Genomic DNA, 17,064 nt, shown 5'->3' with positions numbered 1-17,064 from the left:
TCTAGCAAAATCACATCACAAAAGAGATGTCTTTTACTAATATTGGAAACGATACAGACACCTTCAATTGTCTAGCAACAGGGTTTCTTAAGCTACGTTTTGGGACGCAAAGTGGGCCTGAGCATGTGAGAGGCAGTGTTGCCAAATCCTCAGGAAGGAAAGTAGCTATTGCTGGTCCTAAAAGTAGCTAGAAGTCGCTAAATGACGTCATCACATAATTTTCATAATTGGCCAAGTGGATGTAATTGTGATTGACGCTGTAGGAGAGAGGAATAACGTCTCGGGAGAGACAAAAAGTGAGTAAAAAAACACCCTAAGTATGTTTAGAACTACAATTGAACTTTCTTCTGTCGATTCTTGTCTTTTTTCTGAATACCTCCTAAATATAGCGACAAAGTCGCTAAGTTGGCAACACTGGTGAGAGGTAGGTAGCGAGATATCAGTAATCAATGGTAATCACATACTATTTCTTCGTAACTATGATCATTCGAGGACAGTACATTTTTCATTTGGGTCTCGAGATGAATAAACTCAAGAACCTCTGACATGAATTCTTAAACTATGATTTGGGACCCAAAGCGGTTATTAACATGTCATAGGTGGGTCGCGAGATATGAGTGAACATTCAGAATCATATACTATTTCTTCATAATGTTGGTCGTTCGAGGACACTGCATTTCTCATTTGGCTCTGGAGCTTAAAAATTGTAAAAACGTCTGAAACAGCAGATGAATCATTTCGTGTAAGTAATTAACCTACAATATGGTGGGGAACTTTGTCAAACGGCAGAGTTGCTGAGTTTCTTAGCTTGCATAGTAAGTCTTAACTCATTTAAAAAACAACCCTTCTAAAATTACATTGCAGTGCCGTGACCCGGATTCGAACCGGGGTTGCTGCGACCACAACGCAGAGTACTAACCACTATACGATCACGGCCGGCTACAAGAGTTGGCTTTGTAAAGCCTACATAGGCTGTGAAAGTGATGTGCACAAGCTGGCTAAACTCTTTTCATTTTGGTCTCGATAATGAATAAACTGAAGAAACAGTGGAGCTTTACACAGTCGGTAGGTTTTTTCTCATTTAAAAAGTGCCCTTTTTCCGTGACATTGGAATATCTCAATTGCATCCTCCTCACGTCATCTCTAATTCTCTAAACCCATTGGTGAGAAAACCTGAGTGCCCTCCCCTCTGACCTTCTCCACCAATGTGAACAATAAAAAGGTACTGCTGACATTTGAACTCAGGATCTCCTGTTTACTAGACAGGCACTTTAACCAACTAAGCCACAGCACCCATAAAAGTCATATATGTTGCAGATGTGAACACCCACACCTATTTGAATCAAACCAGTCTCATTAATTTAACCCACATCTCTGTCTAGCAAAATCACATCACAAAAGAGATGTCTTTTACTAATATTGGAAACGATACAGACACCTTCAATTGTCTAGCAACAGGGTTTCTTAAGCTACGTTTTGGGACGCAAAGTGGGCCTGAGCATGTGAGAGGCAGTGTTGCCAAATCCTCAGGAAGGAAAGTAGCTATTGCTGGTCCTAAAAGTAGCTAGAAGTCGCTAAATGACGTCATCACATAATTTTCATAATTGGCCAAGTGGATGTAATTGTGATTGACGCTGTAGGAGAGAGGAATAACGTCTCGGGAGAGACAAAAAGTGAGTAAAAAAACACCCTAAGTATGTTTAGAACTACAATTGAACTTTCTTCTGTCGATTCTTGTCTTTTTTCTGAATACCTCCTAAATATAGCGACAAAGTCGCTAAGTTGGCAACACTGGTGAGAGGTGGGTAGCGAGATATCAGTAATCAATGGTAATCACATACTATTTCTTCGTAACTATGATCATTCGAGGACAGTACATTTTTCATTTGGGTCTCGAGATGAATAAACTCAAGAACCTCTGACATGAATTCTTAAACTATGATTTGGGACCCAAAGCGGTTATTAACATGTCATAGGTGGGTCGCGAGATATGAGTGAACATTCAGAATCATATACTATTACTTCATAATGTTGGTCGTTCGAGGACACTGCATTTCTCATTTGGCTCTGGAGCTTAAAAATTGTAAAAACGTCTGAAACAGCAGATGAATCATTTCGTGTAAGTAATTAACCTACAATATGGTGGGGAACTTTGTCAAACGGCAGAGTTGCTGAGTTTCTTAGCTTGCATAGTAAGTCTTAACTCATTCAAAAAACAACCCTTCTAAAATTACATTGCAGTGCCGTGACCCGGATTCGAACCGGGTTTCTGCGACCACAACGCAGAGTACTAACCACTATACGATCACGGCCGGCTACAAGAGTTGGCTTTGTAAAGCCTACATAGGCTGTGAAAGTGATGTGCACAAGCTGGCTAAACTCTTTTCATTTTGGTCTCGATAATGAATAAACTGAAGAAACAGTGGAGCTTTACACAGTCGGTAGGTTTTTTCTCATTCAAAAAGTGCCCTTTTTCCGTGACATCGGGATATCTCAATTGCATCCTCCTCACGTCATCTCTAATTCTCTAAACCCATTGGTGAGAAAACCTGAGTGCCCTCCCCTCTGACCTTCTCCACCAATGTGAACAATAAAAAGGTACTGCTGACATTTGAACTCAGGATCTCCTGTTTACTAGACAGGCACTTTAACCAACTAAGCCACAGCACCCATAAAAGTCATATATGTTGCAGATGTGAACACCCACACCTATTTGAATCAAACCAGTCTCATTAATTTAACCCACATCTCTGTCTAGCAAAATCACATCACAAAAGAGATGTCTTTTACTAATATTGGAAACGATACAGACACATTCAATTGTCTAGCAACAGGGTTTCTTAAGCTACGTTTTGGGACGCAAAGTGGGCCTGAGCATGTGAGAGGCAGTGTTGCCAAATCCTCAGGAAGGAAAGTAGCTATTGCTGGTCCTAAAAGTAGCTAGAAGTCGCTAAATGACGTCATCACATAATTTTCATAATTGGCCAAGTGGATGTAATTGTGATTGACGCTGTAGGAGAGAGGAATAACGCCTCGGGAGAGACAAAAAGTGAGTAAAAAACACCCTAAGTATGTTTAGAACTACAATTGAACTTTCTTCTGTCGATTCTTGTCTTTTTTCTGAATACTCACTAAATATAGCGACAAAGTCGCTAAGTTGGCAACACTGGTGAGAGGTGGGTAGCGAGATATCAGTAATCAATGGTAATCACATACTATTTCTTCGTAACTATGATCATTCGAGGACAGTACATTTTTCATTTGGGTCTCGAGATGAATAAACTCAAGAACCTCTGACATGAATTCTTAAACTATGATTTGGGACCCAAAGCGGTTATTAACATGTCATAGGTGGGTCGCGAGATATGAGTGAACATTCAGAATCATATACTATTACTTCATAATGTTGGTCGTTCGAGGACACTGCATTTCTCATTTGGCTCTGGAGCTTAAAAATTGTAAAAACGTCTGAAACAGCAGATGAATCATTTCGTGTAAGTAATTAACCTACAATATGGTGGGGAACTTTGTCAAACGGCAGAGTTGCTGAGTTTCTTAGCTTGCATAGTAAGTCTTAACTCATTCAAAAAACAACCCTTCTAAAATTACATTGCAGTGCCGTGACCCGGATTCGAACCGGGTTGCTGCGACCACAACGCAGAGTACTAACCACTATACGATCACGGCCGGCTACAAGAGTTGGCTTTGTAAAGCCTACATAGGCTGTGAAAGTGATGTGCACAAGCTGGCTAAACTCTTTTCATTTTGGTCTCGATAATGAATAAACTGAAGAAACAGTGGAGCTTTACACAGTCGGTAGGTTTTTTCTCATTCAAAAAGTGCCCTTTTTCCGTGACATCGGGATATCTCAATTGCATCCTCCTCACGTCATCTCTAATTCTCTAAACCCATTGGTGAGAAAACCTGAGTGCCCTCCCCTCTGACCTTCTCCACCAATGTGAACAATAAAAAGGTACTGCTGAGATTTGAACTCAGGATCTCCTGTTTACTAGACAGGCACTTTAACCAACTAAGCCACAGCACCCATAAAAGTCATATATGTTGCAGATGTGAACACCCACACCTATTTGAATCAAACCAGTCTCATTAATTTAACCCACATCTCTGTCTAGCAAAATCACATCACAAAAGAGATGTCTTTTACTAATATTGGAAACGATACAGACACCTTCAATTGTCTAGCAACAGGGTTTCTTAAGCTACGTTTTGGGACGCAAAGTGGGCCTGAGCATGTGAGAGGCAGTGTTGCCAAATCCTCAGGAAGGAAAGTAGCTATTGCTGGTCCTAAAAGTAGCTAGAAGTCGCTAAATGACGTCATCACATAATTTTCATAATTGGCCAAGTGGATGTAATTGTGATTGACGCTGTAGGAGAGAGGAATAACGTCTCGGGAGAGACAAAAAGTGAGTAAAAAACACCCTAAGTATGTTTAGAACTACAATTGAACTTTCTTCTGTCGATTCTTGTCTTTTTTCTGAATACTCACTAAATATAGCGACAAAGTCGCTAAGTTGGCAACACTGGTGAGAAGTGGGTAGCGAGATATCAGTAATCAATGGTAATCACATACTATTTCTTCGTAACTATGATCATTCGAGGACAGTACATTTTTCATTTGGGTCTCGAGATGAATAAACTCAAGAACCTCTGACATGAATTCTTAAACTATGATTTGGGACCCAAAGCGGATATTAACATGTCATAGGTGGGTCGCGAGATATGAGTGAACATTCAGAATCATACACTATTTCTTCATAATGTTGGTCGTTCGAGGACACTGCATTTCTCATTTGGCTCTGGAGCTTAAAAATTGTAAAAACGTCTGAAACAGCAGATGAATCATTTCGTGCAAGTAATTAACCTACAATATGGTGGGGAACTTTGTCAAACGGCAGAGTTGCTGAGTTTCTTAGCCTGCATAGTAAGTCTTAACTCATTCAAAAAACAACCCTTCTAAAATTACATTGCAGTGCCGTGACCCGGATTCGAACCGGGGTTGCTGCGACCACAACGCAGAGTACTAACCACTATACGATCACGGCCGGCTACAAGAACTGGCTTTGTAAAGCCTACATAGGCTGTGAAAGTGATGTGCACAAGCTGGCTAAACTCTTTTCATTTTGATCTCGATAATGAATAAACTGAAGAAACAGTGGAGCTTTACACAGTCGGTAGGTTTTTTCTCATTCAAAAAGTGCCCTTTTTCCGTGACATTGGAATATCTCAATTGCATCCTCCTCACGTCATCTCTAATTCTCTAAACCCATTGGTGAGAAAACCTGAGTGCCCTCCCCTCTGACCTTCTCCACCAATGTGAACAATAAAAAGGTACTTCTGAGATTTGAACTCAGGATCTCCTATTTACTAGACAGGTACTTTAACCAACTAAGCCACAGCACCCATAAAAGTCATATATGTTGCAGATGTGAACACCCTCACCTATTTGAATCAAACCAGTCTCATTAATTTAACCCACATCTCTGTCTAGCAAAATCACATCACAAAAGAGATGTCTTTTACTAATATTGGAAACGATACAGACACCTTCAATTGTCTAGCAACAGGGTTTCTTAAGCTACGTTTTGGGACGCAAAGTGGGCCTGAGCATGTGAGAGGCAGTGTTGCCAAATCCTCAGGAAAGAAAGTAGCTATTGCTGGTCCTAAAAGTAGCTAGAAGTCGCTAAATGACGTCATCACATAATTTTCATAATTGGCCAAGTGGATGTAATTGTGATTGACGCTGAAGGAGAGAGGAATAACGTCTCGGGAGAGACAAAAAGTGAGTAAAAAACACCCTAAGTATGTTTAGAACTACAATTGAACTTTCTTCTGTCGATTCTTGTCTTTTTTCTGAATACCTCCTAAATATAGCGACAAAGTCGCTAAGTTGGCAACACTGGTGAGAGGTGGGTAGCGAGATATCAGTAATCAATGGTAATCACATACTATTTCTTCGTAACTATGATCATTCGAGGACAGTACATTTTTCATTTGGGTCTCGAGATGAATAAACTCAAGAACCTCTGACATGAATTCTTAAACTATGATTTGGGACCCAAAGCGGTTATTAACATGTCATAGGTGGGTCGCGAGATATGAGTGAACATTCAGAATCATATACTATTTCTTCATAATGTTGGTCGTTCGAGGACACTGCATTTCTCATTTGGCTCTGGAGCTTAAAAATTGTAAAAACGTCTGAAACAGCAGATGAATCATTTCGTGTAAGTAATTAACCTACAATATGGTGGGGAACTTTGTCAAACGGCAGAGTTGCTGAGTTTCTTAGCTTGCATAGTAAGTCTTAACTCATTTAAAAAACAACCCTTCTAAAATTACATTGCAGTGCCGTGACCCGGATTCGAACCGGGGTTGCTGCGACCACAACGCAGAGTACTAACCACTATACGATCACGGCCAGCTACAAGAGTTGGCTTTGTAAAGCCTACATAGGCTGTGAAAGTGATGTGCACAAGCTGGCTAAACTCTTTTCATTTTGGTCTCGATAATGAATAAACTGAAGAAACAGTGGAGCTTTACACAGTCGGTAGGTTTTTTCTCATTCAAAAAGTGCCCTTTTTCCGTGACATTGGAATATCTCAATTGCATCCTCCTCACGTCATCTCTAATTCTCTAAACCCATTGGTGAGAAAACCTGAGTGCCCTCCCCTCTGACCTTCTCCACCAATGTGAACAATAAAAAGGTACTGCTGACATTTGAACTCAGGATCTCCTGTTTACTAGACAGGCACTTTAACCAACTAAGCCACAGCACCCATAAAAGTCATATATGTTGCAGATGTGAACACCCACACCTATTTGAATCAAACCAGTCTCATTAATTTAACCCACATCTCTGTCTAGCAAAATCACATCACAAAAGAGATGTCTTTTACTAATATTGGAAACGATACAGACACCTTCAATTGTCTAGCAACAGGGTTTCTTAAGCTACGTTTTGGGACGCAAAGTGGGCCTGAGCATGTGAGAGGCAGTGTTGCCAAATCCTCAGGAAGGAAAGTAGCTATTGCTGGTCCTAAAAGTAGCTAGAAGTCGCTAAATGACGTCATCACATAATTTTCATAATTGGCCAAGTGGATGTAATTGTGATTGACGCTGTAGGAGAGAGGAATAACGTCTCGGGAGAGACAAAAAGTGAGTAAAAAAACACCCTAAGTATGTTTAGAACTACAATTGAACTTTCTTCTGTCGATTCTTGTCTTTTTTCTGAATACCTCCTAAATATAGCGACAAAGTCGCTAAGTTGGCAACACTGGTGAGAGGTAGGTAGCGAGATATCAGTAATCAATGGTAATCACATACTATTTCTTCGTAACTATGATCATTCGAGGACAGTACATTTTTCATTTGGGTCTCGAGATGAATAAACTCAAGAACCTCTGACATGAATTCTTAAACTATGATTTGGGACCCAAAGCGGTTATTAACATGTCATAGGTGGGTCGCGAGATATGAGTGAACATTCAGAATCATATACTATTTCTTCATAATGTTGGTCGTTCGAGGACACTGCATTTCTCATTTGGCTCTGGAGCTTAAAAATGGTAAAAACGTCTGAAACAGCAGATGAATCATTTCGTGTAAGTAATTAACCTACAATATGGTGGGGAACTTTGTCAAACGGCAGAGTTGCTGAGTTTCTTAGCTTGCATAGTAAGTCTTAACTCATTCAAAAAACAACCCTTCTAAAATTACATTGCAGTGCCGTGACCCGGATTCGAACCGGGGTTGCTGCGACCACAACGCAGAGTACTAACCACTATACGATCACGGCCGGCTACAAGAGCTGGCTTTGTAAAGCCTACATAGGCTATGAAAGTGATGTGCACAAGCTGGCTAAACTCTTTTAATTTTGGTCTCGATAATGAATAAACTGAAGAAACAGTGGAGCTTTACACAGTCGGTAGGTTTTTTCTCATTCAAAAAGTGCCCTTTTTCCGTGACATTGGAATATCTCAATTGCATCCTCCTCACGTCATCTCTAATTCTCTAAACCCATTGGTGAGGAAACTTGAGTGCCCTCCCCTCTGACCTTCTCCACCAATGTGAACAATAAAAAGGTACTGCTGAGATTTGAACTCAGGATCTCCTGTTTACTAGACAGGCACTTTAACCAACTAAGCCACAGCACCCATAAAAGTCATATATGTTGCAGATGTGAACACCCACACCTATTTGAATCAAACCAGTCTCATTAATTTAACCCACATCTCTGTCTAGCAAAATCACATCACAAAAGAGATGTCTTTTACTAATATTGGAAACGATACAGACACCTTCAATTGTCTAGCAACAGGGTTTCTTAAGCTACGTTTTGGGACGCAAAGTGGGCCTGAGCATGTGAGAGGCAGTGTTGCCAAATCCTCAGGAAGGAAAGTAGCTATTGCTGGTCCTAAAAGTAGCTAGAAGTCGCTAAATGACGTCATCACATAATTTTCATAATTGGCCAAGTGGATGTAATTGTGATTGACGCTGTAGGAGAGAGGAATAACGTCTCGGGAGAGACAAAAAGTGAGTAAAAAACACCCTAAGTATGTTTAGAACTACAATTGAACTTTCTTCTGTCGATCCTTGTCTTTTTTCTGAATACCTCCTAAATATAGCGACAAAGTCGCTAAGTTGGCAACACTGGTGAGAGGTGGGTAGCGAGATATCAGTAATCAATGGTAATCACATACTATTTCTTCGTAACTATGATCATTCGAGGACAGTACATTTTTCATTTGGGTCTCGAGATGAATAAACTCAAGAACCTCTGACATGAATTCTTAAACTATGATTTGGGACCCAAAGCGGTTATTAACATGTCATAGGTGGGTCGCGAGATATGAGTGAACATTCAGAATCATATACTATTTCTTCATAATGTTGGTCGTTCGAGGACACTGCATTTCTCATTTGGCTCTGGAGCTTAAAAATTGTAAAAACGTCTGAAACAGCAGATGAATGATTTCGTGTAAGTAATTAACCTACAATATGGTGGGGAACTTTGTCAAACGGCAGAGTTGCTGAGTTTCTTAGCTTGCATAGTAAGTCTTAACTCATTCAAAAAACAACCCTTCTAAAATTACATTGCAGTGCCGTGACCCGGATTCGAACCGGGGTTGCTGCGACCACAACGCAGAGTACTAACCACTATACGATCACGGCCGGCTACAAGAGTTGGCTTTGTAAAGCCTACATAGGCTGTGAAAGTGATGTGCACAAGCTGGCTAAACTCTTTTCATTTTGGTCTCGATAATGAATAAACTGAAGAAACAGTGGAGCTTTACACAGTCGGTAGGTTTTTTCTCATTCAAAAAGTGCCCTTTTTCCGTGACATTGGAATATCTCAATTGCATCCTCCTCACGTCATCTCTAATTCTCTAAACCCATTGGTGAGAAAACCTGAGTGCCCTCCCCTCTGACCTTCTCCACCAATGTGAACAATAAAAAGGTACTGCTGAGATTTGAACTCAGGATCTCCTGTTTCCTAGACAGGCACTTTAACCAACTAAGCCACAGCACCCATAAAAGTCATATATGTTGCAGATGTGAACACCCACACCTATTTGAATCAAACCAGTCTCATTAATTTAACCCACATCTCTGTCTAGCAAAATCACATCACAAAAGAGATGTCTTTTACTAATATTGGAAACGATACAGACACCTTCAATTGTCTAGCAACAGGGTTTCTTAAGCTACGTTTTGGGACGCAAAGTGGGCCTGAGCATGTGAGAGGCAGTGTTGCCAAATCCTCAGGAAGGAAAGTAGCTATTGCTGGTCCTAAAAGTAGCTAGAAGTCGCTAAATGACGTCATCACATAATTTTCATAATTGGCCAAGTGGATGTAATTGTGATTGACGCTGTAGGAGAGAGGAATAACGTCTCGGGAGAGACAAAAAGTGAGTAAAAAACACCCTAAGTATGTTTAGAACTACAATTGAACTTTCTTCTGTCGATTCTTGTCTTTTTTCTGAATACCTCCTAAATATAGCGACAAAGTCGCTAAGTTGGCAACACTGGTGAGAGGTGGGTAGCGAGATATCAGTAATCAATGGTAATCACATACTATTTCTTCGTAACTATGATCATTCGAGGACAGTACATTTTTCATTTGGGTCTCGAGATGAATAAACTCAAGAACCTCTGACATGAATTCTTAAACTATGATTTGGGACCCAAAGCGGTTATTAACATGTCATAGGTGGGTCGCGAGATATGAGTGAACATTCAGAATCATATACTATTTCTTCATAATGTTGGTCGTTCGAGGACACTGCATTTCTCATTTGGCTCTGGAGCTTAAAAATGGTAAAAACGTCTGAAACAGCAGATGAATCATTTCGTGTAAGTAATTAACCTACAATATGGTGGGGAACTTTGTCAAACGGCAGAGTTGCTGAGTTTCTTAGCTTGCATAGTAAGTCTTAACTCATTCAAAAAACAACCCTTCTAAAATTACATTGCAGTGCCGTGACCCGGATTCGAACCAGGGTTGCTGCGACCACAACGCAGAGTACTAACCACTATACGATCACGGCCGGCTACAAGAGCTGGCTTTGTAAAGCCTACATAGGCTATGAAAGTGATGTGCACAAGCTGGCTAAACTCTTTTAATTTTGGTCTCGATAATGAATAAACTGAAGAAACAGTGGAGCTTTACACAGTCGGTAGGTTTTTTCTCATTCAAAAAGTGCCCTTTTTCCGTGACATTGGAATATCTCAATTGCATCCTCCTCACGTCATCTCTAATTCTCTAAACCCATTGGTGAGGAAACTTGAGTGCCCTCCCCTCTGACCTTCTCCACCAATGTGAACAATAAAAAGGTACTGCTGAGATTTGAACTCAGGATCTCCTGTTTACTAGACAGGCACTTTAACCAACTAAGCCACAGCACCCATAAAAGTCATATATGTTGCAGATGTGAACACCCACACCTATTTGAATCAAACCAGTCTCATTAATTTAACCCACATCTCTGTCTAGCAAAATCACATCACAAAAGAGATGTCTTTTACTAATATTGGAAACGATACAGACACATTCAATTGTCTAGCAACAGGGTTTCTTAAGCTACGTTTTGGGACGCAAAGTGGGCCTGAGCATGTGAGAGGCAGTGTTGCCAAATCCTCAGGAAGGAAAGTAGCTATTGCTGGTCCTAAAAGTAGCTAGAAGTCGCTAAATGACGTCATCACATAATTTTCATAATTGGCCAAGTGGATGTAATTGTGATTGACGCTGTAGGAGAGAGGAATAACGTCTCGGGAGAGACAAAAAGTGAGTAAAAAAACACCCTAAGTATGTTTAGAACTACAATTGAACTTTCTTCTGTCGATTCTTGTCTTTTTTCTGAATACTCACTAAATATAGCGACAAAGTCGCTAAGTTGGCAACACTGGTGAGAGGTGGGTAGCGAGATATCAGTAATCAATGGTAATCACATACTATTTCTTCGTAACTATGATCATTCGAGGACAGTACATTTTTCATTTGGGTCTCGAGATGAATAAACTCAAGAACCTCTGACATGAATTCTTAAACTATGATTTGGGACCCAAAGCGGTTATTAACATGTCATAGGTGGGTCGCGAGATATGAGTGAACATTCAGAATCATATACTATTTCTTCATAATGTTGGTCGTTCGAGGACACTGCATTTCTCATTTGGCTCTGGAGCTTAAAAATGGTAAAAACGTCTGAAACAGCAGATGAATCATTTCGTGTAAGTAATTAACCTACAATATGGTGGGGAACTTTGTCAAACGGCAGAGTTGCTGAGTTTCTTAGCTTGCATAGTAAGTCTTAACTCATTCAAAAAACAACCCTTCTAAAATTACATTGCAGTGCCGTGACCCGGATTCGAACCAGGGTTGCTGCGACCACAACGCAGAGTACTAACCACTATACGATCACGGCCGGCTACAAGAGCTGGCTTTGTAAAGCCTACATAGGCTATGAAAGTGATGTGCACAAGCTGGCTAAACTCTTTTAATTTTGGTCTCGATAATGAATAAACTGAAGAAACAGTGGAGCTTTACACAGTCGGTAGGTTTTTTCTCATTCAAAAAGTGCCCTTTTTCCGTGACATTGGAATATCTCAATTGCATCCTCCTCACGTCATCTCTAATTCTCTAAACCCATTGGTGAGGAAACTTGAGTGCCCTCCCCTCTGACCTTCTCCACCAATGTGAACAATAAAAAGGTACTGCTGAGATTTGAACTCAGGATCTCCTGTTTACTAGACAGGCACTTTAACCAACTAAGCCACAGCACCCATAAAAGTCATATATGTTGCAGATGTGAACACCCACACCTATTTGAATCAAACCAGTCTCATTAATTTAACCCACATCTCTGTCTAGCAAAATCACATCACAAAAGAGATGTCTTTTACTAATATTGGAAACGATACAGACACATTCAATTGTCTAGCAACAGGGTTTCTTAAGCTACGTTTTGGGACGCAAAGTGGGCCTGAGCATGTGAGAGGCAGTGTTGCCAAATCCTCAGGAAGGAAAGTAGCTATTGCTGGTCCTAAAAGTAGCTAGAAGTCGCTAAATGACGTCATCACATAATTTTCATAATTGGCCAAGTGGATGTAATTGTGATTGACGCTGTAGGAGAGAGGAATAACGTCTCGGGAGAGACAAAAAGTGAGTAAAAAAACACCCTAAGTATGTTTAGAACTACAATTGAACTTTCTTCTGTCGATTCTTGTCTTTTTTCTGAATACTCACTAAATATAGCGACAAAGTCGCTAAGTTGGCAACACTGGTGAGAGGTGGGTAGCGAGATATCAGTAATCAATGGTAATCACATACTATTTCTTCGTAACTATGATCATTCGAGGACAGTACATTTTTCATTTGGGTCTCGAGATGAATAAACTCAAGAACCTCTGACATGAATTCTTAAACTATGATTTGGGACCCAAAGCGGTTATTAACATGTCATAGGTGGGTCGCGAGATATGAGTGAACATTCAGAATCATACACTATTTCTTCATAATGTTGGTCGTTCGAGGACACTGCATTTCTCATTTGGCTCTCGAGCTTAAAAATGGTAAAAACGTCTGAAACAGCAGATGAATCATTTCGTGTAAGTAATTAACCTACAATATGGTGGGGAACTTTGTCAAACGGCAGAGTTGCTGAGTTTCTTAGCTTGCATAGTAAGTCTTAACTCATTCAAAAAACAACCCTTCTAAAATTTCATTGCAGTGCCGTGACCCGGATTCGAACCTGGGTTGCTGCGACCACAACGCAGAGTACTAACCACTATACGATCACGGCCGGCTACAAGAGCTGGTTTTGTAAAGCCTACATAGGCTGTGAAAGTGATGTGCACAAGCTGGCTAAACTCTTTTCATTTTGGTCTCGATAATGAATAAACTGAAGAAACAGTGGAGCTTTACACAGTCGGTAGGTTTTTTCTCATTCAAAAAGTGCCCTTTTTCCGTGACATTGGAATATCTCAATTGCATCCTCCTCACGTCATCTCTAATTCTCTAAACCCATTGGTGAGAAAACCTGAGTGCCCTCCCCTCTGACCTTCTCCACCAATGTGAACAATAAAAAGGTACTGCTGAGATTTGAACTCAGGATCTCCTGTTTACTAGACAGGCACTTTAACCAACTAAGCCACAGCACCCATAAAAGTCATATATGTTGCAGATGTGAACACCCACACCTATTTGAATCAAACCAGTCTCATTAATTTAACCCACATCTCTGTCTAGCAAAATCACATCACAAAAGAGATGTCTTTTACTAATATTGGAAACGATACAGACACCTTCAATTGTCTAGCAACAGGGTTTCTTAAGCTACGTTTTGGGACGCAAAGTGGGCCTGAGCATGTGAGAGGCAGTGTTGCCAAATCCTCAGGAAGGAAAGTAGCTATTGCTGGTCCTAAAAGTAGCTAGAAGTCGCTAAATGACGTCATCACATAATTTTCATAATTGGCCAAGTGGATGTAATTGTGATTGACGCTGTAGGAGAGAGGAATAACGTCTCGGGAGAGACAGAAAGTGAGTAAAAAACACCCTAAGTATGTTTAGAACTACAATTGAACTTTCTTCTGTCGATTCTTGTCTTTTTTCTGAATACTCACTAAATATAGCGACAAAGTCGCTAAGTTGGCAACACTGGTGAGAGGTGGGTAGCGAGATATCAGTAATCAATGGTAATCACATACTATTTCTTCGTAACTATGATCATTCGAGGACAGTACATTTTTCATTTGGGTCTCGAGATGAATAAACTCAAGAACCTCTGACATGAATTCTTAAACTATGATTTGGGACCAAAAGCGGTTATTAACATGTCATAGGTGGGTCGCGAGATATGAGTGAACATTCAGAATCATACACTATTTCTTCATAATGTTGGTCGTTCGAGGACACTGCATTTTTCATTTGGCTCTCGAGCTTAAAAATGGTAAAAACGTCTGAAACAGCAGATGAATCATTTCGTGTAAGTAATTAACCTACAATATGGTGGGGAACTTTGTCAAACGGCAGAGTTGCTGAGTTTCTTAGCTTGCATAGTAAGTCTTAACTCATTCAAAAAACAACCCTTCTAAAATTTCATTGCAGTGCCGTGACCCGGATTCGAACCTGGGTTGCTGCGACCACAACGCAGAGTACTAACCACTATACGATCACGGCCGGCTACAAGAGCTGGCTTTGTAAAGCCTACATAGGCTGTGAAAGTGATGTGCACAAGCTGGCTAAACTCTTTTCATTTTGGTCTCGATAATGAATAAACTGAAGAAACAGTGGAGCTTTACACAGTCGGTAGGTTTTTTCTCATTCAAAAAGTGCCCTTTTTCCGTGACATTGGAATATCTCAATTGCATCCTCCTCACGTCATCTCTAATTCTCTAAACCCATTGGTGACAAAACCTGAGTGCCCTCCCCTCTGACCTTCTCCACCAATGTGAACAATAAAATGGTACTGCTGAGATTTGAACTCAGGATCTCCTATTTACTAGACAGGCACTTTAACCAACTAAGCCACAGCACCCATAAAAGTCACATATGTTGCAGATGTGAACACCCACACCTATTTGAATCAAACCAGTCTCATTAATTTAACCCACATCTCTGTCTAGCAAAATCACATCACAAAAGAGATGTCTTTTACTAATATTGGAAACGATACAGACACCTTCAATTGTCTAGCAACAGGGTTTCTTAAGCTACGTTTTGGGACGCAAAGTGGGCCTGAGCATGTGAGAGGCAGTGTTGCCAAATCCTCAGGAAGGAAAGTAGCTATTGCTGGTCCTAAAAGTAGCTAGAAGTCGCTAAATGACGTCATCACATAATTTTCATAATTGGCCAAGTGGATGTAATTGTGATTGACGCTGTAGGAGAGAGGAATAACGCCTCGGGAGAGACAAAAAGTGAGTAAAAAACACCCTAAGTATGTTTAGAACTACAATTGAACTTTCTTCTGTCGATTCTTGTCTTTTTTCTGAATACTCACTAAATATAGCGACAAAGTCGCTAAGTTGGCAACACTGGTGAGAGGTGGGTAGCGAGATATCAGTAATCAATGGTAATCACATACTATTTCTTCGTAACTATGATCATTCGAGGACAGTACATTTTTCATTTGGGTCTCGAGATGAATAAACTCAAGAACCTCTGACATGAATTCTTAAACTATGATTTGGGACCCAAAGCGGTTATTAACATGTCATAGGTGGGTCGCGAGATATGAGTGAACATTCAGAATCATATACTATTTCTTCATAATGTTGGTCGTTCGAGGACACTGCATTTCTCATTTGGCTCTGGAGCTTAAAAATGGTAAAAACGTCTGAAACAGCAGATGAATCATTTCGTGTAAGTAATTAACCTACAGTATGGTGGGGAACTTTGTCAAACGGCAGAGTTGCTGAGTTTCTTAGCTTGTATAGTAAGTCATAACTCATTCAAAAAACAACCCTTCTAAAACTACATTGCAGTGCCGTGACCCGGATTCGAACCGGGGTTGCTGCGACCACAACGCAGAGTACTAACCACTGTACGATCACGGCCGGCTACAAGAGCTGGCCTTGTAAAGCCTACATAGGCTGTGAAAGTGATGTGCACAAGCTGGCTAAACTCTTTTAATTTTGGTCTCGATAATGAATAAACTGAAGAAACAGTGGAGCTTTACACAGTCGGTAGGTTTTTTCTCATTCAAAAAGTGCCCTTTTTCCGTGACATTGGAATATCTCAATTGCATCCTCCTCACGTCATCTCTAATTCTCTAAACCCATTGGTGACAAAACCTGAGTGCCCTCCCCTCTGACCTTCTCCACCAATGTGAACAATAAAAAGGTACTGCTGAGATTTGAACTCAGGATCTCCTGTTTACTAGACAGGCACTTTAACCAACTAAGCCACAGCACCCATAAAAGTCATATATGTTGCAGATGTGAACACCCACACCTATTTGAATCAAACCAGTCTCATTAATTTAACCCACATCTCTGTCTAGCAAAATCACATCACAAAAGAGATGTCTTTTACTAATATTGGAAACGATACAGACACCTTCAATTGTCTAGCAACAGGGTTTCTTAAGCTACGTTTTGGGACGCAAAGTGGGCCTGAGCATGTGAGAGGCAGTGTTGCCAAATCCTCAGGAAGGAAAGTAGCTATTGCTGGTCCTAAAAGTAGCTAGAAGTCGCTAAATGACGTCATCACATAATTTTCATAATTGGCCAAGTGGATGTAATTGTGATTGACGCTGTAGGAGAGAGGAATAACGCCTCGGGAGAGACAAAAAGTGAGTAAAAAAACACCCTAAGTATGTTTAGAACTACAATTGAACTTTCTTCTGTCGATTCTTGTCTTTTTTCTGAATACTCACTAAATATAGCGACAAAGTCGCTAAGTTGGCAACACTGGTGAGAGGTGGGTAGCGAGATATCAGTAATCAATGGTAATCACATACTATTTCTTCGTAACTATGATCATTCGAGGACAGTACATTTTTCATTTGGGTCTCGAGATGAATAAACTCAAGAACCTCTGACATG

General features: G+C 40.5%; 16 non-coding genes across 16 annotated transcripts; all 16 read right to left on the bottom strand.

The window, feature by feature from the left end:
* Nucleotides 1-864: 864 nt before the first annotated feature.
* Nucleotides 865-936, bottom strand: trnah-gug. The gene has a single exon. It is a non-coding gene; the product is annotated as a tRNA-His (tRNA).
* Nucleotides 937-2,241: 1,305 nt separating this feature from the next.
* On the bottom strand, nucleotides 2,242-2,312 carry trnah-gug. The gene has a single exon. It is a non-coding gene; the product is annotated as a tRNA-His (tRNA).
* Nucleotides 2,313-3,971: 1,659 nt separating this feature from the next.
* Nucleotides 3,972-4,045, bottom strand: trnat-agu. The gene has a single exon. It is a non-coding gene; the product is annotated as a tRNA-Thr (tRNA).
* Nucleotides 4,046-4,991: 946 nt separating this feature from the next.
* On the bottom strand, nucleotides 4,992-5,063 carry trnah-gug. Its single transcript has one exon. It is a non-coding gene; the product is annotated as a tRNA-His (tRNA).
* A 1,304-nt stretch (nucleotides 5,064-6,367) lies between these two features.
* On the bottom strand, nucleotides 6,368-6,439 carry trnah-gug. The gene has a single exon. It is a non-coding gene; the product is annotated as a tRNA-His (tRNA).
* Nucleotides 6,440-7,744: 1,305 nt separating this feature from the next.
* Nucleotides 7,745-7,816, bottom strand: trnah-gug. Its single transcript has one exon. It is a non-coding gene; the product is annotated as a tRNA-His (tRNA).
* Nucleotides 7,817-8,100: 284 nt separating this feature from the next.
* On the bottom strand, nucleotides 8,101-8,174 carry trnat-agu. The gene has a single exon. It is a non-coding gene; the product is annotated as a tRNA-Thr (tRNA).
* Nucleotides 8,175-9,120: 946 nt separating this feature from the next.
* On the bottom strand, nucleotides 9,121-9,192 carry trnah-gug. Its single transcript has one exon. It is a non-coding gene; the product is annotated as a tRNA-His (tRNA).
* A 284-nt stretch (nucleotides 9,193-9,476) lies between these two features.
* On the bottom strand, nucleotides 9,477-9,550 carry trnap-agg. Its single transcript has one exon. It is a non-coding gene; the product is annotated as a tRNA-Pro (tRNA).
* Nucleotides 9,551-10,496: 946 nt separating this feature from the next.
* On the bottom strand, nucleotides 10,497-10,568 carry trnah-gug. The gene has a single exon. It is a non-coding gene; the product is annotated as a tRNA-His (tRNA).
* Nucleotides 10,569-10,852: 284 nt separating this feature from the next.
* Nucleotides 10,853-10,926, bottom strand: trnat-agu. The gene has a single exon. It is a non-coding gene; the product is annotated as a tRNA-Thr (tRNA).
* A 947-nt stretch (nucleotides 10,927-11,873) lies between these two features.
* trnah-gug lies at nucleotides 11,874-11,945 on the bottom strand. Its single transcript has one exon. It is a non-coding gene; the product is annotated as a tRNA-His (tRNA).
* Nucleotides 11,946-12,229: 284 nt separating this feature from the next.
* Nucleotides 12,230-12,303, bottom strand: trnat-agu. Its single transcript has one exon. It is a non-coding gene; the product is annotated as a tRNA-Thr (tRNA).
* Nucleotides 12,304-13,606: 1,303 nt separating this feature from the next.
* trnat-agu lies at nucleotides 13,607-13,680 on the bottom strand. The gene has a single exon. It is a non-coding gene; the product is annotated as a tRNA-Thr (tRNA).
* Nucleotides 13,681-16,002: 2,322 nt separating this feature from the next.
* Nucleotides 16,003-16,074, bottom strand: trnah-gug. The gene has a single exon. It is a non-coding gene; the product is annotated as a tRNA-His (tRNA).
* A 284-nt stretch (nucleotides 16,075-16,358) lies between these two features.
* trnat-agu lies at nucleotides 16,359-16,432 on the bottom strand. The gene has a single exon. It is a non-coding gene; the product is annotated as a tRNA-Thr (tRNA).
* Nucleotides 16,433-17,064: the final 632 nt, after the last annotated feature.

Source organism: Oncorhynchus mykiss, unplaced genomic scaffold (assembly GCF_013265735.2).
Source record: "Oncorhynchus mykiss isolate Arlee unplaced genomic scaffold, USDA_OmykA_1.1 un_scaffold_671, whole genome shotgun sequence".
Lineage (NCBI taxonomy): Eukaryota > Metazoa > Chordata > Actinopteri > Salmoniformes > Salmonidae > Oncorhynchus > Oncorhynchus mykiss.
This window is presented reverse-complemented; position numbering and strand designations above follow the sequence as displayed.